Source organism: Phoca vitulina, unplaced genomic scaffold (genome assembly GCF_004348235.1).
Source record: "Phoca vitulina isolate PV1807 unplaced genomic scaffold, GSC_HSeal_1.0 scaffold7, whole genome shotgun sequence".
Taxonomy (NCBI): Eukaryota; Metazoa; Chordata; class Mammalia; order Carnivora; family Phocidae; genus Phoca; species Phoca vitulina.
The window spans coordinates 23,362,751-23,388,322 of NW_022589710.1; positions in this window are offsets into that span (position 1 = coordinate 23,362,751).

Below are 25,572 nucleotides of genomic sequence, written 5' to 3' on the forward strand. Positions count from 1 at the left end.
ATGATACATGTCTTTCTCTGTTTGACTTATTTCATTCAGCATAATACCCTCCAGTTCCACCCACGTTGTTGCAAATGGCAAGATCTCATTCCTTTTGATGGCTGCATAATATTCCATTGTGTATATATACCACATCTTCTTTATCCATTCATCTGTTGATGGATATCTTGGCTCTTTCCATAGTTTGGCTATTGTGGACATTGCTGCTATAAACATTGGGGTGCACGTACCCGTTCGGATCCCTACTTTTGTATCTTTGGGGTAAATACCCAGTAGTGCAATTGCTGGATCATATGGTAGCTCTATTTTCAACTTTTTGAGGAACCTCCATACTGTTTTCCAGAGTGGCTGCACCAGCTTGCATTCCCACCAACAGTGTAGGAGGGTTCCCCTTTCTCCACATCCCTGCCAACATCTGTCATTTCCTGACTTGTTAATTTTAGCCACAAAATCAGAACTTTTAGAAGTCGGCTCTGCTGAGGGACATCACTCCAGAGGCTAAGTGGGGGGTGGAACCCTCGCGGGACAGTGTGGTCTCAGGACCCTTGGGGTCCCAGAAAGACCGGGGGTGACTGAGTGCGGCAGAGCTCCCAGGGATCCGAGCAGGGAAGCCAGCTGCAGAGACGGAGCTGAGGCGCGGGCTCTCAGCTCCGGGTTGCCATAAACCGTGATCCACGGCACAGTCGGGCCACTGCTCCTCCAGCAGGGACCCAACAAGTGGCAGATCTGGGGAGACTCACCTTCCTCCCCCGGGAGGAGCGGCGCAGGAGCGCACCGCAGGGATCTGCTGGGTTTGGAGACTCCACACCGGGTCGGGTGCCAGAAATAGAAATGCTCGGTCACAGGCCAGGTGAGCACGGAGTGCAGCCGGAGACCGGGGAGACGGGAGTGATTGACTGCTTTTCTCTGGGGGTCCACTGAGGAGTGGGGCCCCGAGTTCTCGGGTCCTCTGGGGCGGAGATTGGGAGGCCCCCATTTTCACTCTCAGTCTCCAAAGCTGTACCGAAAGCTTGCAGGGAACAAAAGCTCCCAAGAGCAAACCGGAGCAGATGACTTAGCCCAGACCCAGCAAGGGCGGGGCAATTCCGCCTCCGGCAAAGACATTTGAGAATCATGGCAACAGGCCCCTCCCCCAGAAGATCAGCAAGAACAGCCAGCCAAAACCAAGTTTACTGATCAATGAGAACCTCAGAACTCCACCACTAGGGGAATACTGTACATAGAATCCATGGCTTTTTTACCATGATTCTTTAGTCTTTCAAAGTTAATTTTTTTAACTGTCTTTTTTTTTTTAATTTTTCTTTTTCCCTTTTTCAACCAACATCTTATCAATCCCTTTTTTAAAAAACATTTTTATTTTTCATTTTTATCCCTTCATAGTAGTTACCCTTATTTTTGGCATATATATATATAAGTTGTTCTCTCTTTAAAATTTTGAGATACAGTTTCTTCTAACAGATCAAAATATACCCTAAATCTCTAGTGTATGGCTTTGTTCTAGTCTCCTGCCTGATCACATTCTTTCCTTTTTTTTTTTAAATCCTCTTCTTTCTTTTTTCAAACAACTTCTTATCAATCCCTTTTATAAAATTTTTTATAATTTTCATCTTTACAGTCATATTCCATCCCTTCATTATATCAACTCTTATTTTTGTACATATATAAGTTTTTCTTTCTTTAAAACTTTGGGAGGCACTTTCTTCTAACAGACCAAAATACACCCAAAATCTAGTGTGTGGCACTGATCTATGCACCAGCCTGATCATATTTGATCATATTCTGGTTTTTTTGTTTTGTTTTGTTCTGTTTTTGTTTTTATCCTTTTTCTTTTTTCTTTTTTTTTTCTTTTTCTTTCTTTCCCTTTCATTTCTCCCAGCTTCAGGTCTGTTCTGATTTGTTTAGAGTATATTTTCTGGGGACGTTGTTACCTTGTTAGCATTTTGTTCTCTCATTCACCTATTCTCCTCTAGACAAAATGACAAGACGGAAAAAATCACCTCAACAAAAAGAACAAGAGGTAGTACCGACTGCCAGGGACCTAATCAATGTGGACATTAGTACGATGTCGGATCTAGAGTTCAGAATCATGATTTTAAAGATACTAGCTGGCCTTGAAAAAAGCATGGAAGTTATTAGAGAAACCCTTTCTGGAGAAATAAAAGAACTAAAATCTAACCAAGTCAAAATCAAAAAGGCTATTAATGAGGTGCAATCAAAAATGGGGGCACTAACTGCTAGGATAAATGAGGCAGAAGAAAGAATCAGTGATATAGAAGACCAAATGATGGAAAATAAAGAAGCTGAGAAAAAGAGAGATAAACAACTACTGGATCACGAGGGCAGAATTCGAGAGATAAGCGATACCATAAGACGAAACAACATTAGAATAATTGGGATCCCAGAAGAAGAAGAAAGAGAGAGAGGGGCAGATGGTATATTGGAGCAAATTATAGCAGAGAACTTCCCTAATTTGGGGAAGGAAACAGGCATCAAAATCCAAGGGGCACAGAGAACCCCTCTCAAAATCAATAAAAATAGGTCAACACCCCAATATCTAATAGTAAAACTTATGAGTCTCAGAGACAAAGAGAAAATCCTGAAAGTAGCTCGGGAGAAGAGATATGTAACCTACAATGGTAGAAACATTAGATTGGCAACAGACCTATCCACAGAGACCTGGCAGGCCAGAAAGGACTGGCATGATATATTCAAAGCACTAAACAAGAAAAATATGCAGCCAAGAATACTATATCCAGCTAGGCTGTCAGTGAAAATAGAAGGAGAGATAAAAAGCTTCCAGGACAAACAAAAACTAAAGGAATTTGCAAACACAAAAGCAGCCCTACAAGAAATATTGAAAGGGGTCCTCTAAGCAAAGAGAGAGGCTAAAAACAACATAGACCAGAAAGGAACACAGACAATATACAGTAACAGTCACCTTACAGGCAATACAATGGCACTAAATTCATATCTTTCAATAGTTACCCTGAATGTAAATGGGCTCAATGCCCCAATCAAAAGACACAGGCTATCAGATTGGATTAAAAAACAAGACCGATCGATATGCTGTCTGCAAGAGACTCATTTTAGACCCAAAGACACCCCCAGATTGAAAGTGAGGGGATGGAAAACCATTTACTGTGGTAATGGACACCAAAAGAAAGCTGGGGTGGAAATCCTTATATCAGACAAATTAGATTTTAAACCAAAGAGTGTAATAAGAGATGAGGAAGTACACTATATCCTACTTAAAGGGTCTATCCAACAAGAAGATCTAACAATTATAAATATCTATGCCCCTAACATGGGAGCGGCCAATTATATAAGCCAATTAATAACAAAGGCAAAGAAACACATTGACAACAATACAATAATAGTGGGGGACTTTAACACCCCCCTCACTGAAATGGACAGATCGTCTAAGCAAAAGATCAACAAGGAAATAAAGACTTTAAATGACACACTGGACCAAATGGACTTCACAGACATATTCAGAACATTCCATCCCAAAGCAATGGAATACACATTCTTCTCTAGTGCCCATGGAACATTCTCCAGAATTGATCACATCCTAGGTCACAAATCAGGTCTCAACCAGTACCAAAAGATTGGGATCATTCCCTGCCTATTTTCAGACCACAATGCTTTGAAACTAGAGCTCAAACACAAGAGGAAAGTTGGAAAGAATTCAAATACATGGAGGCTAAAGAGCATCCTACTAAAGAATGAATGGGTCAACCAGGAAATTAAAGAAGATTTTTAAAAATTCATGGAAACCAATGAAAATGAAAACACAACTGTTCAAAATCTTTGGGATGCAGCAAAGGCAGTCTTAAGAGGAAAGTATATAGCAATACAAGCTTTTCTCAAGAAACAAGAAAGGTCTCAAATACACAACCTAACCCTACACCTAAAGGAGCTAGAGAAAAAACAGCAAATAAAGCCTAAACCCAGCAGGAGAAGAGAAATTATAAAGATCAGAGCAGAAATCAATGAAAGAGAAACCAAAAGAACAATAGAACAGACCAACAAAACTAGGAGCTGGTTCTTTGAAAGAATTAACAAGATTGATAAACCCCTGGCCAGACTTATCAAAAAGAAAAGAGAAAGGACCCAAATCAACAAAATCATGAATGAAAGAGGAGAGATCACAACCAACACCAAAGAAATACAAACAATTATAAGAACATATTATGAGCAACTCTATGCCAGCAAATTAGATAATCTGGAAGAAATGGATGCATTCCTAGAGATGTTTCAACTACCAAAACTGAACCAGGAAGAAATAGAAAACCTGAACGGACCTATAACCACTAAGGAAATTGAAGCAGTCATCAAAAATCTCCCAACAAACAAAAGCCCAGGGCCAGATGGCTTCCCAGGGGAATTCTACCAAACATTTAAAGAAGAATTAATACCTATTCTTCTGAAACTGTTCCAAAAAACAGAAATGGAAGGAAAACTTCCAAACTCGTTTTATGAGGCCACCATTACCTTGATCCCCAAACCAGACAAAGACCCCATCAAAAAGGAGAATTATAGACCAATATCCTTGATGAACATGGATGCAAAAATTCTCACCAAAATACTAACAAACAGGATCCAACAGTACATTAAGAGGATTATTCACCAGGACCAAGTGGGATTTATCCCTGGGCTGCAAGGCTGGTTCAACATCCGCAAATCAATCAACGTGATACAATACATTAACAAAAGAAAGAACAAGAATCATATGATCCTCTCAATAGATGCAGAAAAAGCATTTGACAAAGTACAGCATCCTTTCTTGATCAAAACTCTTCAGAGTATGGGGATAGAGGGTACATACCTCAATATCATAAAAGCCATCTATGAAAAACCTACAGTGCATATCATTCTCAATGGGGAAAAACTGTGAGCTTTCCCCCTAAGGTCAGGAACACGGCAAGGATGTCCACTGTCACCACTGCTATTCAACATAGTATTAGAAGTCCTAGCCACAGCAATCAGACAACAAAAAGACATCAAAGGCATCTGAATCGGCAAAGAAGAAGTCAAACTCTCACTCTTTGCAGATGATATGGTACTTTATGTGGAAAACCCAAAAGACTCCACCCCAAAACTGCTAGAACTCATACAGGAATTCAGTAAAGGGGCAGGATATAAAATCAATGCACAGAAATCAGTGGCATTCCTATACACCAAAAACAAGACAGAAGAAAGAGAAATTAAGGAGTCGATCCCATTTACAATTGCACCCAAAACCATAAGATACCTAGGAATAAATCTAACCAAAGAGGCAAAGGATCTGTACTCAGAAAACTATAAAATACTCATGAAAGAAATTGAGGAAGACACAAAGAAATGGAAAAACGTTCCATGCTCATGGATTGGAAGAACAAATATTGTGAAGATGGCAATGCTACCTAGAGCAATCTACACATTCAATGCAATCCCCATCAAAATACCATCCACTTTTTTCAAGGAAATGGAACAAATAATCCTAAAATTTGTATGGAACCAGTAAAGACCCCAAATAGCCAAAGGAATGTTGAAAAAGAAAAGCAAAGCTGGCGGCATCACAATTCTGGACTTCCAGCTCTATTACAAAGCTGTCATCATCAAGAGAGTATGGTACTGGCATAAAAACACACATAGATCAATGGAACAGAATAGAGAGCCCAGAAATGGACCCTCAACTCTATGGTCAACTAATCTTCGACAAAGCAGGAAAGAATGTCCAATGGAAAAAAGACAGTCTCTTCAACAAATGGTGTTGGGATAATTGGACAGCCACATGCAGAAGAATGAAACTGGACCATTTCCTTACACCACACACAAAAATAGACTCCAAATGGTTGAAAGACCTCAATATGAGACAGGAGTCCATCAAAATCCTAAAGGAGAACACAGGCAGCAACCTCTTCGACCTCAGCCACAGTAACTTCTTCCTAGAAACATCACCAAAGGCAAGGGAAGCAAGGGCAAAAATGAACTACTGGGACTTCATCAAGACAAAAAGCTTTTGCACAGCAAAGGAAACAGTCAACAAAACCTAAAGACAACCGACAGAATGGGAGAAGATATTTGCAAATGACATATCAGATAAAGGGCTAGTATCCAAAATCTATAAAGAGCTTATCAAACTCAACACCCAAAGAACAAATAATCCAATTAAGAAATGGGCAGAAGACATGAACAGACATTTTTCCAAAGAAGACATCCAAATGGCCAAAAGACACATGAAAAAGTGTTCAACATCGCTCAGCATCAGGGAAATCCAAATCAAAACCTCAATGAGATACCACCTCACACCAGTCAGAATGGCTAAAATTAACAAGTCAGGAAACGACAGATGTTGGCAGGGATGTGGAGAAAGGGGAACCCTCCTACAGTGTTGGTGGGAATGCAAGCTGGTGCAACCACTCTGGAAAACAGTATGGAGGTTCCTCAAAAAGTTGAAAATAGAGCTACCATATGATCCAGCAATTGCACTACTGGGTATTTACCCCAAAGATACAAATGTAGGGATCCGAAGGGGTATGTGCACCCTGATGTTTATAGCAGCAATGTCCACCTTAGCCAAACTGTGGAAAGAGCCAAGATGTGCATTGACAGATGAATGGATAAAGAAGATGTGGTATGTATCATACGACCTCACTGATATGAGGAATTCTTAATCTCAGGAAACAAACTGAGGGTTGCTGGAGTGGGGGGTGGGATGGGAGGGACGGGGTGGCTGGGTGATAGACATTGGGGAGGGTATCTGCTATAGTGAGCGCTGTGAATTGTGCAAGACTGTTGAATCACAGATCTGTACCTCTGAAACAAATAATGCAATATATGTTAAGAAAAAAAAAAGAAGAAGCTAGCAGGAGAGGAAGAATGAATGGGGGGAAATCAGAGGGGGAGACAAACCATGAGAGAGGATGGACTCTGAAAAACAAACTGAGGGTTCTAGAGGGGAGGGGGGTGGGAGGATGGGTTAGCCTGGTGATGTGTATTAAAGAGGGCACATTCTGCATGGAGCACTGGGTGTTATGCACAAACAATGAATCATGGAACACTACATCAAAAACTAATGATGTAATGTATGGTGATTAACATAACAATAAATAATTTTAAAAAAAAGAATCCTTCCTCCTTGTATCTGGAAAAATGTCTGGTTCTATCTAAAAAATGTCTATTCAATTCCTCCGCCCACTTTTTAATTGGATTGTTATATTGAGTTGAATGAGTTCTTTATATATTTTGGATATTAACCCTTTATCCAATATATGGATGGGAAACATTTTCTCCCATTAAGCAGGTTGCCTTTTCATTTTGTTGAATGTTAATTTTGCTGTGCAGAAGCTTTCTAGTTTGATGTAGTCCCACTTACTGATTTTTGCTTTTGTTGCTGAACTTTGGCTGTCACACCCAAAAACCACTGTTGCCAATACTCTTGTCAAGGAGCTTTTTCTCCATTTTTTTCTAGGAGTTTTAATGTTTAGATCTTATGTTTAAGTCTTTCATCCGTTTCAAGTTAATTTTTGTGAGTGATATAAGATAGGAGTTCAATCTCATTTTTCTACATATATGTAGTTATCAAGTTTCCCCAAAACCATTTATTAAAGAAACTATCCTTTCCCCATTAGTAATGTTGGCTTCCTTGTCAAATATTAATTGACTGTATATGGGGGGGGTGTATTTCTGGTCTCTCAGTTCTGTTCCATTAGTCTATATGTCTATTTCCATGCCAGGACCATACTATTTTAATTATTATAGCTTTGTAGTGTAGAATGAAATCAGGAAGTGTGCCACCTTGGAAGATAGGCAGCGCTGGTAAAGTTCCTCTTTTTATCTCCTCCAAGACACCCAAACTCTTGTGTTTTTTTCCTGCAACAAAGTTCTGGAATATTTCCACAGAAAATCTGGACTTCTGCAAAGGGTCTTTCATCTGTGGCCGTTTGCCCAAGCCAGCATTCTACAGATGCTCCCCAACCTCAGCCAAGAGGAGCTAGAGCCTACCTGCAGGTTACTGCTGGTTCCATGGCTCATACTGAGGTCGGTCTGCCTTGTATCCAATGCACAGGTGGCTGAGACTCCTCCTGGCTCCCTTGGCAAATGGTGCCCATTCCCAAAACTTCCACAGAGGCTGTTTTGTTTGGGGGTAGATACCAAATTTTAATTGTTAAAAGGGGGGACAAAAAGGAGAGATGTCTTCTGCTGCCATGATGCTGACCTCCTTCCCTAAAAGCACAGGTTTTATACAGCTAAATTAAACCCCTAGTGAATGTTTACAGAATCATAAGAGTGAAGGCTCTCTGTAGCAGAAAGTAAAAATTCACTGTTCTATGAACAGATTTTGCTTTTTTAAAAAATCTCTTACAGAAACACCACTTTTAAATGTTTCAGACCAATTCAGTAGTTTAGTATTAGGCAATAAATGCATAATGGTGACTCAAGAGGACTCTGAAGACTTGGGAAGATACATTAACTCTCAGCCATGAGATTAAAATTTAGACTCAATCATCCAGAAAAGAGCTCATGTCAATCACCTTACCCCAACCAATCCCTAGGAAAAACCTTGTGAAAAAGATCTATCTGCAAGAATTTACTTTGCCTTGAAGAGAAACATTTTTAAACTAATAGCCAGGGTAAGGCTCACAGACAAAATACTTGACCTGTGAAATATCTCATGCTTACTTTTAATGACTATTCTCAACTCAGGAGTTTGTCATAATCACTCCTTCTTATTGATGTGATGGTAAATTAATCTTTGCACTCTGTGGGGAAAAAAAAATGAATGCACCTGAATACACCCTTAAAGTTATGTTCTGAAAATCAATTTTTCTTGATGAAAGATGGTAAGTCACTCTTTAATAATTTATATATTCTCCAGTGTGAAATTTTACTTAAGATAGAAGATATTTCTAAAAGCTGGCTTGATGGAAATAAATGAAACAATATATAATAAAGCTTGGTCCATGTCCCATTATAGACACTCTTCACTTTATATAGAGACCATGAAGGCTTCCCTGTTACAGATGGATAGATAGGTAGCTGGGGGTGGGAGGAGCGGTAAAGGAGAGTACAAGAGAGGAAGAGAGAAAGAAAAATAGAAGGACATCGATATTATTGAAATAACAATTGACTGCTATTATTTTAGTTGCTGAGAATAACCTGATGAAATCTTTCCTTCCAGAAGCCAATCTCCAACTCTAAGTGGATATTTGACCCTGTGCTGGTCATCCCTGATAAAACACTAAATGCTTCCCTCACCAATTCCTAAGTATTACGGTAAAAAACATAAACTCTCAAGATACAACATTTGGGGGCGCCTGGGTGGCTCAGTTGGTTGAGCGACTGCCTTCGGCTCAGGTCATGATCCTGGAGTCCCGGGATCGAGTCCCGCATCGGGCTCCCTGCTCAGCAGGGAGTCTGCTTCTCCCTCTGACCCTCCCCCCTCTCATGTGCTCTCTCTCATTCTCTCTCTCAAATAAGTAAATAAAATCTTTAAAAAAAAAAAAAAAGATACAACATTTGGCTTCAAAACTTGGCTTTTGGGACCTTCTGTTCATTTCTTCACTTTCTACTCTTCAGTTTCCCTCTATGAAAACTGTTAATAATAATAGTATTTATAGCAGGTACTATATGTACATGTACTAGAGCATAGAGTTATAAAGAGTTTAATTCATAAGTACATCATCAATGTTAGTTATATTACATTTATTTACAGACTAAAGATGCCACTAAATAATACTGATGATATCTAGAATGTGTTAGAGAGCTAATGAAAATAATTGCTATTTATTAGGCCTTACTAAGCTTAGACACAGACATAAAAGCTTTAAATGCATTAATTTATCAAATCTTCACAATAGTCCTGTGATATATGTACTATTATTTTTTCCATTGTTACAGAAAAGGAACTGAAACTTCAAAAGGTAGTGAGAATGGTTCACAGTCACTCAGTTAGGCAGAACTGGGAGTCAAGGCCAGAACTATTTTTACCAAAAACAGAGATTTAAACATTTTGCATGTACATGAGCCTTATTCCCAAGGAAATATAGATAAGAAAATCTTATGTTTTGCTATTATGTGCCCAATATTAACCAGTTTTTGTGCACCTAAAAATATTCCTTTCAGATGTATGAATAAAAAAGGGTTTTTTAAACCAGTGATCGATCACAATCATGCCATTTTTCAATACTAAAAACAATTTTAATGTATGAGATTAATGGAATGCCAGTTCATTTCTTATTGAAAATATCAATTCATTCAATTTTACCTATCGATTTTAAAGAAACTTAAAACCAATTTTACTTAATTTTGTTGTCAAATGTAATTAGATTTCAAATGGCCATACAGATTAAAGAAGGGATTATTAAAACACGAGTTATAACCTATACCTGGAGTCAAATGCAAGTCATTCTTTGTGTAGGTATTTTTCATTATTTAAGCTCTTCAAAAGCATTTTATCACTCTTTCTCCAAGAAATACCAATTCAAATTGTAAGATGTTAAGCATATTTAAAAAACTGAAACTGAAATAAGTTTGGGGAGGACCATTATATTGAATGTTCAAGCTTTTTGGCTCTTTCCTCTCTTTGTAACAGCAACTACTATGTATTGAGTATTTATTAGGTGTCAGATATTGGTACATATAATCTCACTTATTCAACACAACAGATCTATTTATTTCATGTTACAGATGGAGAAGTGAGGCTTAAAAGTGTAAGTAATATGCCCAAGGCCAACCAGCTAATTCATCAAAAGTTTTATTGGCTGTGCTTCCTTAGCAGCCAAAATCAATCCTATGGAGTCCCTGACTATGGTGTTTATCCACCCACCTGGAAATTATCAGACATGTAAAAACAGGACTGTCTGTCTGAATATTCAGAGACATGCTATAAAATATTAGAAACATGGCAGTGGTTTGCATCATGTCCTAGATTAGGGGTTCACAACTTTAGTGCATATGAAGATCACATGCAAATCTTATTTAAAATGAAGAGTCCTAGGGACCACTCCCCCCAAGATTTTAATCTAGTTTGAGGTAAGGCCAGACAATCTGAATTTGTAACAAGTAATTCTGATAATCAGGTAATTCTGACACAAGTAATTTGCAGATCCCACTTTAAACACCAGAATTCTAGATCCACAAATATAATGAAAGATTTTAACATATCGCTATCAGAAACCAATGGATCAAATAGGAAAAAAGTGTAAGTGGTTAAAGTATGTGACCACAAAATTAACAAGTTTTATCTAATAGATAAAATAAATAGAAAATATGCATTCTTTCTATATGGAAAATGCAGAGCATTTATACATATTGACCATGTGATAAACCACAATGGCAGACTCGACAAAATTTCAAAGGGCAGCATGTTTATCCTATTTTCTGTCAATATCTAATTTAATATTAGAAAGTGAAAATAAGATATAAAAGCACATGTTTATAAACTTTTTTTAAATTTTTTTATGTTATGTTAGTCACCATACAGTACATCATTAGTTTTTGATGTAGTGTCCCATGATTCATTGTTTGCGTATAACACCCAATGCTCCATGCAATACATGCCCTCCTTAATACCCATCACCGGGATCACCCATCCCTCCACCCCCCTCCCCTCTAAAACCCTCAGTTTGTTTATAAACTTTAAAGGCATTTAACATAAACTGTACTGAAGAGGAAATGGCAATAAAGTTATAAAACATTTAGAAGTGAGTAATAATGAAAATGTTACGTACAAGGAATGGCATACAGTTAAAGGAACAGCTGGAAAAAAACATACAACTTTAAAAACATTTATATAAAAAGGAAAGATGAGGAAAAAAACAAGCCAAGGTTTTAACTAAATGAGCTGTAAGAGAATAACAGACTAAACTCAAAAATAAACTAAAAAATTAAAACCTGAAAAAAGGAATAATGGGCATTAACAGAAATTAATGGAACAGAAAAGCAACAACAGAGAGCAACAAATCAAAAGCTGATACTTTTAAAAAAGATTCTAACAAAAACGGATTTAAAAAGAAAGAGGGAGGGATGGAGAGGAAGGGAGAAAAAAGGAGAGAGAAAGCACAGCAAACATATTAGAAATAAAAAGGGGGACATAATTAGAAATATAGTTTGTATTTGAAAATCACAAGTAAAATCTATGAATGAATTTATGCTAATAAATTTGAAAATATATATAAAGTAAATCTTTTTCAAGAAGATTTACTCAAGAGAAATGAGAAAACCTAAATATACCAACAACTATTCAGGAATTTGAATGAAAAAATCAAAATACTTATGGATGGTAAGACAGATGGTTTTATAAGTTTTCCAAGCCTTAAAGAAATATTTTTTAAAGATTTATTTATTTATTTGAGAGAGAAAGAGAGCAAACGTGCAAGCATGTGAGTAGTGGGAGGGGCAGAAGGAGAGAATCTCAAGCAGACTCCCCACTGATCTCAGGACCCCAAGATCATGCATGATCTGAGCTGAAATCAAGAGTTGGATGCTCAACCAACTGAGCTACCCAGGCGCCCCAAAGAAATAATATTTTTTATTACATAAACTGTTTCAGATAATAGAATAAGAAGGAAGACTAATTCAGCTACTTTATGACAGTAGCATATTCTACCTAAATCAGACTAGGGAAATAGAAGAAAAAGAAACTTGTAGGCCAATCTCATGATTATAGAAAAAAAAAAATCCTAAATAAACTTTAGTAAATCAAATTTAGCAGATTATTTTTTAGACACACCACAAGCAAGTATAGTTTATCTTAGGAATTCAAAGATGATTAAGCATCACTGAAGCTATGAATCTGATACTTGACATTAATAGATTATCAGGGAAAATAGTAGCATCTCAATGGCAGAAAGCCATGTATTAATGTTCATCATCTCTTCATGAAACTATGCTTAGCAAACAAGAAATAGAAGAAAACTTGATTAACCTGATCTTGATAAAGAATGTTTAATAAATTTATAGCAAACATTATGCTTAATAAATAATATTTTAGTAAGATTCTCATCAAAATATCAGGACAAGAATATTCTCTATCACTTCTTGTCCAAAAAAATGAGAAACTAGAATTAGAAAGAAAAAAATTGACTCTATTTGAAAACAGGGTTATTACAGTATACATAGAAATTCAAGAGAAACTATGGACATAGTATTAGAAATGTTAACACAGACTGGTAATACTTTTTAGTATAAGACCAACTCACCAAAGCCATTAGCATTCCCATATGCCAGTAATAACCAAATAGAAAATAGAATAGAAAAATAAATCCTGTTCACTATAGCAACAAAACATACAAGGTATCTAAAATGAATTTAACAAAAGTTGTGGAAGATTTTTATAAGAAAAATATGAAATAGGGGTGCCTGGGTGGTTCAGTTGGTAAGCGCCCGGCTCTTCATTTGGGCTCAGGTCATGATCTCAGGGTCCTGGCCAGGCTCCATGCTCAGCAGGGAGTCTGCTTGAGGATTGTCTCACTCTCTCTCCCTCTGCCCATCCTCCTGCTCACATGTGCACTCTCTCTCTCTCTCTCAAATAAATAAATCTTTAAAAAAATATGATATAGTATTTAAGGACACAAAAATGATGAAAATAGAAAGATATACTAACTACATGGATGGAAAGACTCAATATTATTAAAATGTTTATTCCCTCCAAATTAATCTAGAAACTCAATGAAACATATGCCCAAAGTTAATATAATATCAATATGGAAATAGACATATAGACAAATACTGAAATCTTAGAAACAGACTTTTTAAATGGACACAATATATGACAGAGGTGGCAATCCATGTCAGCAGAAAACTAACGAGCCATCCATTAAAATGGTGCTAGAGAAATTTGTTCCCTGTATTGGAAAAAAAACAAAACTAGGTTCCAGAAAAAATAAATAAGTAAAACTTCTGCAAAAATATTTCCAGAAATTACAAAAATAATTTTCAGGAGGATTAAAGGGCTAAATTTAAAGGATAAAAAATATCTTTTGAAGACTAAGAAAAATATCTTTATAACTTCAAGATAGGGAAGGATTTCTTAAAATAAATAAATAAATAAATAAAATAATTTCTTTATTAAATAAATTTATTTCTTAAATAAAGATAAATACGGGCGCCTGGGTGGCTCAGTTGGTTGAGCGACTGCCTTCGGCTCAGGTCATGATCCTGGAGTCCTGGGATCGAGTCCCACATCAGGCTCCCTGCTCAGCAGGCAGTCTGCTTCTCCCTCTGACCCTCCTCCCTCTCATGTTCTCTGTCTCTCATTCTCTCTCTCACAAATAAATAAAATCTTAAAAAAAAAAAAAATTGCTTTAAATAAAGATAAATAAGACAATTTCAAAAATTTGAAAGTATAAAATATCTGTTTATTTAACATTTGAAATCATAAAATGTTTATCAAATATTTATCAAAAATATTGATATATTGCTGTTGATAAACAAATAACATCAGAAGATAAGAAATAGAATGGATCCATACGAATTTTAGGATAGTTTTTTTCTATTTCTATGAAAAATGCATTTGGAATTTTCATAGGGATTGCATTGAATCTGTGGACTGCTTTGGGTAGTATGGACATTTTAACAATATTAATTCTCTCAATCCATGAGCATGGAATATCTTTCCATTTGTGTCTTCAATTTCTTTCATAATGTATCATATTTTTTAGTGCACAGGTTTTTCACCTCCTTGGTTAAATTTATTCCTAAGTATTATTTGTTGTTGTTTTTTTTTAAAGATTTTTTTTAATTTATTTATTTGGCAGAGAGATAGCACAAGTAGGTAGAGTGGCAGGCAGAGGGAAAGGGAGAAGCAGGCTCTCTGCTGAGCAGGGAGCCCGATGCGGGGCTCGATCCCAGGACCCTGGGATCATGACCTGAGCCGAAGGCAGCCGCTTAACCGACTGAGCCACCCAGGCGCCCCAGTATTACTTGATTTGATGCTACTGTAAATGGGAATGTTTGCTAAATTTCTCTTTCAGATGGTTTATTGTCAGTGTATAGAAACACAACTCATTTTTTTTATTGAAGTATAATTAACATACTATGTCATATTGGTTGCGGGTATACAACATATTGATTCAACAATTCTATATATTACTCAATGCTCACCATGATAAGTGTAGTCACCATCTGTCACCAAACATTACTACAATATTATTGACTATATTCGTCATGTTGTACTCTTCATCTCCATGACTCACCTACTTATTTCTTTATTGTATTGAAGCATAATTAATATACAATGTTATATTAGTTTCAGGTGTACAACATTCTTATACAACAGTTCTATACATTATCACAGTATTATTGACTATGTTCCCTGTGCTGTACTTTTCATCTCCCTGACTTATTTATTTTGTAACTGGAAGTTTGTGCCTCTTCAATCCCCTCTACCTATCTCATCACCCATCCCCCCACCCACCTCCCCTCTGGCAATCACTGGTTTGTCCTCTGTATTTAAGAGTCTGGTTTTATGTTTCTTTTTTTCTGTTTCTTTCTCCTTTCACTTGTTTTGTTCTTTAGTTTCCACATATAAGTGAAATCCTATGGTATTTGTCTTTTTTCTGTGTTAGAAGGTGGAGGAGATACAGTAAAGTACTCACCAGACTGAGACGGCAATTTGAGACTGAAAAACGAAGCAAGCCATGGGGTGGCGGGGGGATTGGGCAGGAAATGACCCACAGCAACTATGTGGCTATTCCCCACCCCTACTCTCTGCCACACCCAGACCTTAACCCACAGCTTTTCTAGAGTGAGGGGCATTGTGTTGAGGTCACAAGGTAGTTATCTATACTGGGGCCTTCTGTGTATGAGTCATCTCTACTAGTTATCTAAAGTGGAGCCTTCTGTGCACCACTGCAGGAAAGATCAGAACAAGTCTTCCACATCAGACCCAATAGTTGGAATGATTGTGAACTTCAATGTAAGTGGTAGCCCATGACAGGGAAATATTCCCTTATGCAACAGGAAGGAACATCAGCAATGTGAGGCTAGGGGCAGCAAGACAAATGTTTTACAGCCAATAGATAAGGCAAACCTTCATTTAGTTAACAACCCAGTAGCAGTTTGGTCCCTGTGAGCCAAATACCACCCCCGGCTTAGGTATTTTCTCTGGGGAATGATACCATATATTATGCCCCTTAATACCAGAGGAGGGTGTATCTATATTGTATGTAGATATTTTGCTTGGTAGCCTATTAACAACCCTACCTCAGTGCTGAGCATCAGAGGTTCAGAAGCAGTTATTTGCATGTATGTTGGGCTCTAACCTTGTAGAACAAAGTGTTAAGAATAAAAATTGAATGTGAGACCTTGGCCCCAAAGGATTAGGACATCAAGCCACCTGGGGCAGGTGGGAGGCACTCCAAGCTAATTTCCAATGAACTAAAGTCTTATCTTGTGGCAATTGCAAAACTCCTGCCAGATAGGCCTCCAGCCTCCTTACAGTACCTGCAATAAGGCTCATCCTCAATATATATTCAAAATTTGACCACTACTCACTCCTCTACTATGCCGTCCTGATCTAAGCCCTCATCATGCCTTACTGAGACTTTTGAAATGCCTCCTAATTGGTGTTCTTGCTTGTACCTTTGTCCATCTATATTCTATTCTCAAATCAGCAACCAGAGGAATCTTATTCAAAGACAGGATGATTTTGTTACTTCTCCATTCAAAAATCCCACAATGATATTTCATCTCACTGAGAGAAAAAGCCTCACTATCACAAAAACCTAAAAAATGGGTTATAACTGTAACCATAATTGTTTTCCTAAATACTGTTATCTGGGATGTTCCACAATAAGAAATAAGTCAGGGTCCCTATTCCTTCTCTGACCTCTTATCATTTGTCCCTCATTTACTCCTCTCCAATCACACTGGCTTTCTTGCTATTCCTTGATCCTATCAAGAATACCTTCACCTTAGGACATTTGAACTTGCTGTTCTCTTTAGCTGAAATGCTTCCCACATGAAAGCCACATGACATATTCTCTTACTTCTCCCTGGTTTATATTCATATGGTGCCTTCTCAGTGAAGCCTTGACTATTCACCTTCTTAAAAATTATAATACCACCCCTCCAGCACTCTCTATCCTTCTTTCATGCTTTTTCTCTGTAATACATATCACCTATCTAACATACTACACTTTTTAATGTTTTCTTTTATTATCTGCCCTCCCACACTAGACTATGCCTTCCACAAGGATAGCTCTAGCCCCAACACCTAGTATGGTGTATGAATGCACAAATAAATAGTGTCATCTTTAACAGCAAAAAAATTAAAATCATACATGGGGAGAGTAAACAAAACTCAAGACAATCTTAACTCTGAGATAGAAGAATGAGATGAGAAAACTAAACAGGGATTTTATTTTATCTGTAATTGTTTTCTTAGATATGCACACATACCACTTGCTATATTTGAAATATTTAAAATAAGAACTATGCCCCTTATTTGTCTAAAACCATCCCTGCGTGTGTTCCTTCCTGTCAGTGTTTCTGAAAGTATTCACAAACTGGAGATCTTTTATGAAAAGAAGATTTTCAGATGGAGCTATAGGATAAAATCCAATCTATGATGTCACTCAATTCAGAACCTGCATCGATTCTACTTCAACAGGTTGAGTGTTAAACCACATTGAAGGATTCCAGATTTTGCTTGCAGTATGATATTAATCAATCTTTAGCCAACTATCCCAGACCTTCACAGTTTCATAACCAACTCTTCATACCCTATCACCCACAGACAGCCAGCTCATCCTGTAAATGAGCACAAAACTTCCAGACATTCTCACCACACACCCTGCTGAGGGCTTGATGTGTTTTCAACATGCAGCTTTTCAAAGAAATAATAATTTTTTTTAAAAAATACATGATTCTATCTCTAAAGCTTATAAACTCAAATTTTATCCTAATTTTTAAAAATCCATAGAGTTGGATGTCGGAAATTGTTTTTTATCTGCTATGAAAATCATTAGAATATGCCTTGTTATTCTAGATAAAGTAGAACTGCTGTTCTTTAGGATCTCTATCAGCTCTCTTTTTGATATTAAGTTCCATCTAAAAATTAATAGCAGCTTTTCTTAAAAATTAAGACCGCTTATCTTGCACTAACCTCTTTAGTTATAAAGGAAGCTCACAGTCTATCTTTATAGGACATCTCTTGTTCCACCTTTAATAAGGGAACATTTTGAAGGTACAAATGAATTAATCCAGTATTTATTGGGAGGCAAACCCTTAAATCCATAAAGATTTAATAGTCTCAGGTATTATTTTGAAAGAAAGCTTTCCTACTTGCCTAGAGGAAACTGTCATACCAGATCAATCATCCTTATCCCCACCCACCAGCCTTCTTATAGCTTTGTCCTGTGTTTAATTCACCTTTGTAATTTCAGCAATAAGGTCCTGGTTCATTAATCAGAAGTTTCTTACCTGAATGGTCCTTACCTGAATGGATGAGGAATAACTGTGGCTTAATTGATCTTAAAATGCCTAACTGAAATCAATACTTACAAAATTGTTTTTGAAAAACAACCCACCCTACCCTCCACCCCCAAAATATTTGGCCTAAAGAAACCTTGTCCATGGCATTCACATTGTAACCTAAAGGTAGGGACTCCATATCTAAATGGGCAATGCTCTAATACCAATGAACCACCCAACCAGCTTTTCTATTGCTGTGTCAAATCCTGACACAAGGTTAACAGGTGGCTCAGATATCCAGCTGGCTCTGCTCTTCAGCTAGATGCAGGGATCACAGCTGTTATTATGCATTTAGAGATATGGATTTAAAAATTAAAGAATAATTAATAGTGTCCCTTATGATATTGCTGTAGGATAATGATTGACACAACTTGGTCCATCCCCCTTAAGTGAGAACCTAATAGAAATAATTCACATTGGCATTTTGGTCATCCTTAGGTAACAAATTTGTTGTAATTTATAATTTTAAAATTGAGTTGAATTATGGTAGAAATAACCTCATTGTATATACCATTGCCTTGCTTTCACTCTTTGCCCCCCTCCAAAAATATTGTACATTGGTAGGAAAGTTTTGTTTGGAAGGATTTTTAGATAAGTTCAGCATGCTACCAAGGGCTTTCTAGGAGCCAACTACAAAGGTCAGGAGATCCCAGTGGTGCTCATTATATATACATCTGTATTACAGTTGAACAATCATTGAGCAATTACTGTTTATCAGGTATTTTGCCAGCACTCAGATAATGAAATGAATAAGATGCTGACATTTGCATCAAGAATGTCTAATCCAAAGCTATCTACTAAGATAAGTAGGCAGGCAATTACAATACAACTAATCAAAACTGTAAAAGAATACTAAAGGAAGCAAACTTTTCCCAGTTCCAGGAAAGGTACCTATTTGAGGCTAAGGCAATCAAAGAAAACTTTCCAGAAGAATTCACACCATAGTAAGTCAATAGAAATAAATGAGATTTTTGCATCATGTGGATGAAATGGGTAAAAACATACCAAGCAAAGCAAGTGTGCATGCAGAGAAGCACAGATACATAGACTAACATGGAGGATCCAGGCTGCAGTGGAGGGTGAATGTGGGACTTTAACCTGAAGGCAATGGGATCCTTTGAAGCACTTCAAGCAAGGAAGTGAACTGATCATAAATGTGCTTCAGGAAGGTCACTATGGCAGCAGCATGAAAAATGCATCAGAGGAGAGCCATAGCACAAGAAGATAATTATGTGACCGGCAATCTACAAAATGTATCAGATGTCCATCATATCAGGAAACATGTCAGGCTAATTTGGCAGTCAATTGTACTTGGATGGCAAGAGGGAAATATTTCCAAGTGTTGCTGGAACATCATTATCACTCTATTTCCTATACAAATAATAGTGAAATAATAATTAAATAATAACTCACCACCATTAATTTCTTCATTCCTCACAACCATTGTGCATGGTAGAGTTTTCCCCCATTTTATAGTTTTGAGCCAACAAAATCAGAAAAATTAGGTCAATTACTTCAAGCCACATATCTACATAATGGAAGAATCATAATCCAAACCTAGGTTACCTGGCTGTAGAACCCACACTCTTTCTATGGCACTGATTCCTCTTACATCCTCCATCTCAGGTATTTTATCACTGAAGTCCCTAAAAGACTACTTACTGTGGTCTCTTGGAAAATATTCCAAAAGAGTTACTATAGAAATTTCTCAATTGTTTTATTATTTTAGTCTTCCACATGTTAAAGTTTAAAACATTACTCTGAGAAAATGTACTAGATAGAAAACTGGCCACCATAGTGCTGATCTAAGCCACATGGGGTTATTCTCAAAACTAACAACTTCTCAGAAAGAAATACTTATACTAAATTATGCTAAAAGTATTTTTGGCTCTTACTAAATGATGCATAGAGAAAGGCTAGTTTAAAACAGTCACAGATTTAAGTGGGGAGAGGAATGATACCTCACCACATCACCCTTTCTTAAATCACCTAATTAGTCATGCAAAATGCAACCTATATGTAATGGATGAGTTAACATTGCTATCACAACCTTCACTTTTCCATTATCTGACTTTTATGAGTTTAAATTTGCAGTCTTAAAGGTTGCTCTACTCTAGGATTTTTTTTTCCACTCAAGGGTTTTTGCATTTAATTAAACACAGCAATGGAGAAAAATCACATTTTTCAAAACAAGTGTTCATCATCTTAAATCTAGCTATAAAAAGATGAGTCATCAATATTCTCAGAGGAAAGCTTTCAACTTTCCTTGTTACTGTACTATTACTTTTCTTTTTATAGCCAATATGAGATCTGCCAAAAATATGTGGATATAACATCTATAAAAGACAATTATTGTACTTGTTTTCAAACTTTCCCATACGTTATTCTGTCATAGAGTGCAAAATCAAATATCCTAGCTAGAATTTATCAATTGTGCCTTTAATAGATATAACTTTATTTTCTACTATTATTCTAACATGCCAAAGTAATTTGTCTCTTCAAAATCCCAAGAATACAATATTCTCTACAACTTAAGCTAGATATTCTCAAGTCATATGAAGTACCCCAGACACCAATATCAAAACCCAAAAAAACAAAAGCATGTTTCTTCCTAAAACCGAGCAGGGAAAGGGATTTTTAGGGTATGTTAGAAAGACTAAAAATTACATAATTCTTCCTGGCATCTCAGGGAAGCATTTAAATCTATGATGTATGCTTCCTGGTGGTCATTAAAGCACCCACTTAAATGGAATGTGGATATTGTAGCCTTAATTTTAAAAGAGTCTACATGCAGATAAAAGTTGAAATTTCTGAATAAAGAATCTTCCATTATTCATTCAATAAATATTTATATAGTATCTTCTAAAGCCAGGCACGATATGGGGCCTCATCTTCTCAAGAAGGTGACTGTTGGGCCCATGAGATGGAACTTTTCACTTTTCACTGTACCTGCATTTCTTTTAAAGAATCTCTTCAGCCCCACAGTACATCAGTCCTTGATAATTCATTTTTTAATCCCCACATGGTCCCTTAAAGCTTCTGCTTTATTTCTCTGACTTGACTATTATAGTTATAGAGAAATGAGGTAGAAACATGATCCTTCCCCACAGTAGATCAGCTGGTTACGTGGGCCTCATGGAGAGACATTGCTGCGCTATGGTCACCATGTCCCAGCATCTGCTCCCTTCAAATTCAAAGAGATTAGGAGTCTCAAGGAGGATAAGTCATGCTTACCAGATGAAGATTGATAAATAAATTAGAATGCCAATTAATTACATTACAGTGGGAATTGTAACAAGCCTTCAAGTCTACTTGAAATCTTTTGACCAATGCATTCTATCCCCTTAGGCAAACCTACTTGGGAAGCCAAATTATAATCAGAAACTGGCTTAGTAAACGTGAAATTTAGTCAAAGGGAAGTGAGTATTATTGAAGATGTGTATTTGAGAAAGAAAGGGTATCAAGAAGGAACCTCAGAGAGATGCAAAGAGAGCCAAGAGTACAGTGATATCTCTGATGGGATAAGAGGGAAAAGAGATTTTCAAGATGAAAAAGGTCAGCATTAATAAATGCTGTGAAAGGTGACATTAAGTGTGAACAAAAAAAACAGAAAAAAAGAGTCTGAATTTTTCTTTTAGAAGGTAGTTGATCTCTGCTTACAGACTCAATGGGATAGTGGGGCTGGAAACAAAGTATCATGGGCTGCAGAGAATGCTTCCTAAAAGATAAGACAGCAATTGTGGGACACTGTTTTAAAAGCCTGGTAGTGAAGGAAATAACAACAAATGGAGGGACAGGGTCTATGAGGGCTTCTTAAACTGGAGTACTCAGCCATATCTATACTTTGAAGTGTAGTAGGTAATAGAGAAGAGAGTAAACAATGAAACAAGAACCAGCATTGATGAAATTAAGACCACCAGTGGAGGCATTATTAATTGGTCTTAGATAGAATGGACATCTCCAGATTAAAGGAAAACTAGGTGCTTGAATAGACACACATAAATTGGTGTGGATGGAGACATAATTTGACAAGGCATACACCTGTCTTGACAGACACATTTTGCTCTATATGGGGAAGAAAGTTTGCTGAGAGAAAAAACAATAGTGGTGGGGTAGGTATTTTGAAGAGGGTGGTAAATGTTTGAAAAGATGATGTGGAGAAATAGAAGACGACCCAATTAAGATAGTACTGGGTTATAAATCATAGAGGTGACCATCCATTTGGTATCAGTTCCTCAACTCTGATTTCATCTAGCATCTTTCAGCACCTAAGACATAGGAGTAGAAAAGGCAGGAGGCTGATCCAAATTAGAGTTAACAGAATAGATCTGGTAGAAATACAGGGAAACTTTGATGTTGAGAATGCTGGAAGAGAATGAATGGAGTGACAAACCACATGCTTCTAGGCAGTAGTTGGAGGAAATGAAACCATGAGTGGGCAGTGCACAAAGGGGAAAATGGAAAATGGGTAATCTAGAGACCTTGATGAAAACTATCATAGTCTGTGTTTCCTGGAAGCAGAGCTTCAGACAAAGGCTTGTCTGTAGACAGTTTAAGAAACTCCAGGGAACCAGAATGAGGATCAGGGAGAGTTAAATGGGGAAGAAAGGAAAGTCAATACAAGGATGTGTTATCACGTTAGTTGCTGATACAGAAAACGGGGTGCTTGATCCCATTTGACCTTCTGAGAACTATGAAATGTGTCCATAACTGCTCACCCAGAGAACAAGAGGGTAAAGTATTTTCCAGGCACTTTCAGATGCCATTGGTCAAGGGTGATCCCATGAGCACTAACTCTGTCACATTTCCAATTTGCTCATGCATGAGTGCCAAATAGGTTCCTGAAAACATCCCATGCTGTAGCATCAGAGAAGCCTTGGAGCAGGAAGTGAGGACATGAGATATGCAAAGCGGGACATGAGATGAGATGCTGCCAGGTTGTATCTTCAGAAATTTGGTCAAATCCTCACCAAAATTTCACCATAGCAGTGGCTGGAGAAGGAGGTGAGTGTATGTAAAGTGGTACAAGGCCAAAGATCAAGTGTAAAGTAAGTGAGAGAGCTAGAAAAATAAAAAGCTAATGACTCCAGATTCATATATCAACATTTAATATTTTAGAGTTGGAATTATTCCAGACATGGATAAACATCTGGATGTGGCCTTAAGAATAAATTATTGGAATTGAGGTAATCTGGAAATTCTGAGAAGGTATTAGATAGTTTATACTGCAATGACAAATGAACCTAAAATCTCTAATCTGTAACAATAATGGCTTATTTTGTATTCAGACTACCTGTCTACCTCAGATCAGAGAAAAAGTCAGCTCTACTACACTGTACCCCATGCTGACCAAGCAACCCTTATCTGGAACATTACCAGAGTTTCTAGGAAGTAAAGACAGTATGGTAAACTTCAAAGCTTCTCCTCAGAAGTGACACTTGTCACTTCTTTTCACACTTTCCTGGCCAAATTAAGTCATACATCCATGCCTCACCTCCACAGAGCAGGGATATATAATTCTTCCACAGGGAGGATCACCAGTAGGAGAAGTACCAAATATGAGTGAACAGTAATATAATCTACCACTAAGGCTATGTTGTTGCATGACTCATACGAACACTTGCTGATAGTAGGATTGAGGTAGAAAAGAAGAACAATGTCCTCCAAGAATGAAGGTTGGAAAGTAACAACAATAAGGAGCTCTGGAAGGTAATCCCGTGAAGAAGAAAGCAGCAATGGTGATCTTGGAGAATATTCTGGAGCCCTTGACATGAAGGGTCATGGTGACAATGAGCATAAGCTTAAGGAAAGTGCTATGGAAGCACTATCCTTGGGGGAGAGCTGATTTTTAATTAAAGTGGGGAAAAAAGTTCTGTGATTGAGGATGCAATGGGAGTGACTTACAAGCTTGTTTTTTTTTAACCTCTTGTTTTCCTAAAGCTCAATCTTTCTCTGAATTATAGCCTTCACTTCCATCATTTCAACTAGCTCTTATGTCCAAACGGCTCTCAAATCTTCACCTTAAGCCCAGACCCTCACCTGACACCAAACCCAGATATTCAGCTGAATGTCATCAAAATTCAAGATGAACAAAACTAAATTCACCATCTACTCTCCAAACTCCTCATTCTATGGTCCTTAAGTAAATGGAACCATCAACCAAGGCCACTGAGAACTCTAGAAATACGTTTAGGGAAGATAGAAATTATATCAGAAACTTCTCATATACCACTTCTGGCAACAGTTAAGATATTGTGGAGTTCCTGGCAAAACAGAGGGACACCAAATCAGGATTACAATATATATTAACTTGTATAATAAATAAAAAATTGAGAGGTGACCAGCAGACATCAGCCACCATAAGAGAAAAATGTGGTTCCCCATGTGGTTCCTAGATCTAAGTTAGTTCATAGAGACCACTGATTGATGTGGAGGCCAGGTTCTCTGAGGAAGGATCTGAAAATGCTACTAGGAATACATACTGTAAATATCATCCTGATTCTTCTCCAAAGGGACATGTTCCCATTTTCCAGGGTAACTATGCACTGAGGGATGGGGAATAATCACATTTTTCAAGAACAGTTAGATATGGGGTTTGAGCAATACCTGGGAACCCAAAATTCCATTGTGGTCCTCTGTTTAGAGATAGGAGTTTATGAAACCAATTGATCAATGAAGTTTTGCCCCAGTATTTCTGGTAGTTTGTCTAATGGATTTTATACCCAGGTGGTAGTAAATTCCTACTACCATATTCCATAATGGAACAGACATACCATGACCGTGGAATAAGGCATTTGGTAGGAAGAGCCTAATAGAAAACCCTAAAATGACCCCTCAACAATGTTATCTCTGACCAAGGGGCCTATTATAAAGCTAAAGAAGTGCAACAGAGGACAGAACACAACCGAAGCCACTGGTATGACCATGTATTCCATCACCCAGAAGTAGCTGGCATAATAGAATGGAATGGTGGTGGCCTACTAACAGTATAATTAAGACACCCTCTTAGAGACAACACCCTTCAGACTGAGTTGTTATCACCCAAGATAGAATGGTTGATATGTGGGGCTGTATCCCCAAAGGCTAGAATACACATCTGTGATCCAAGGG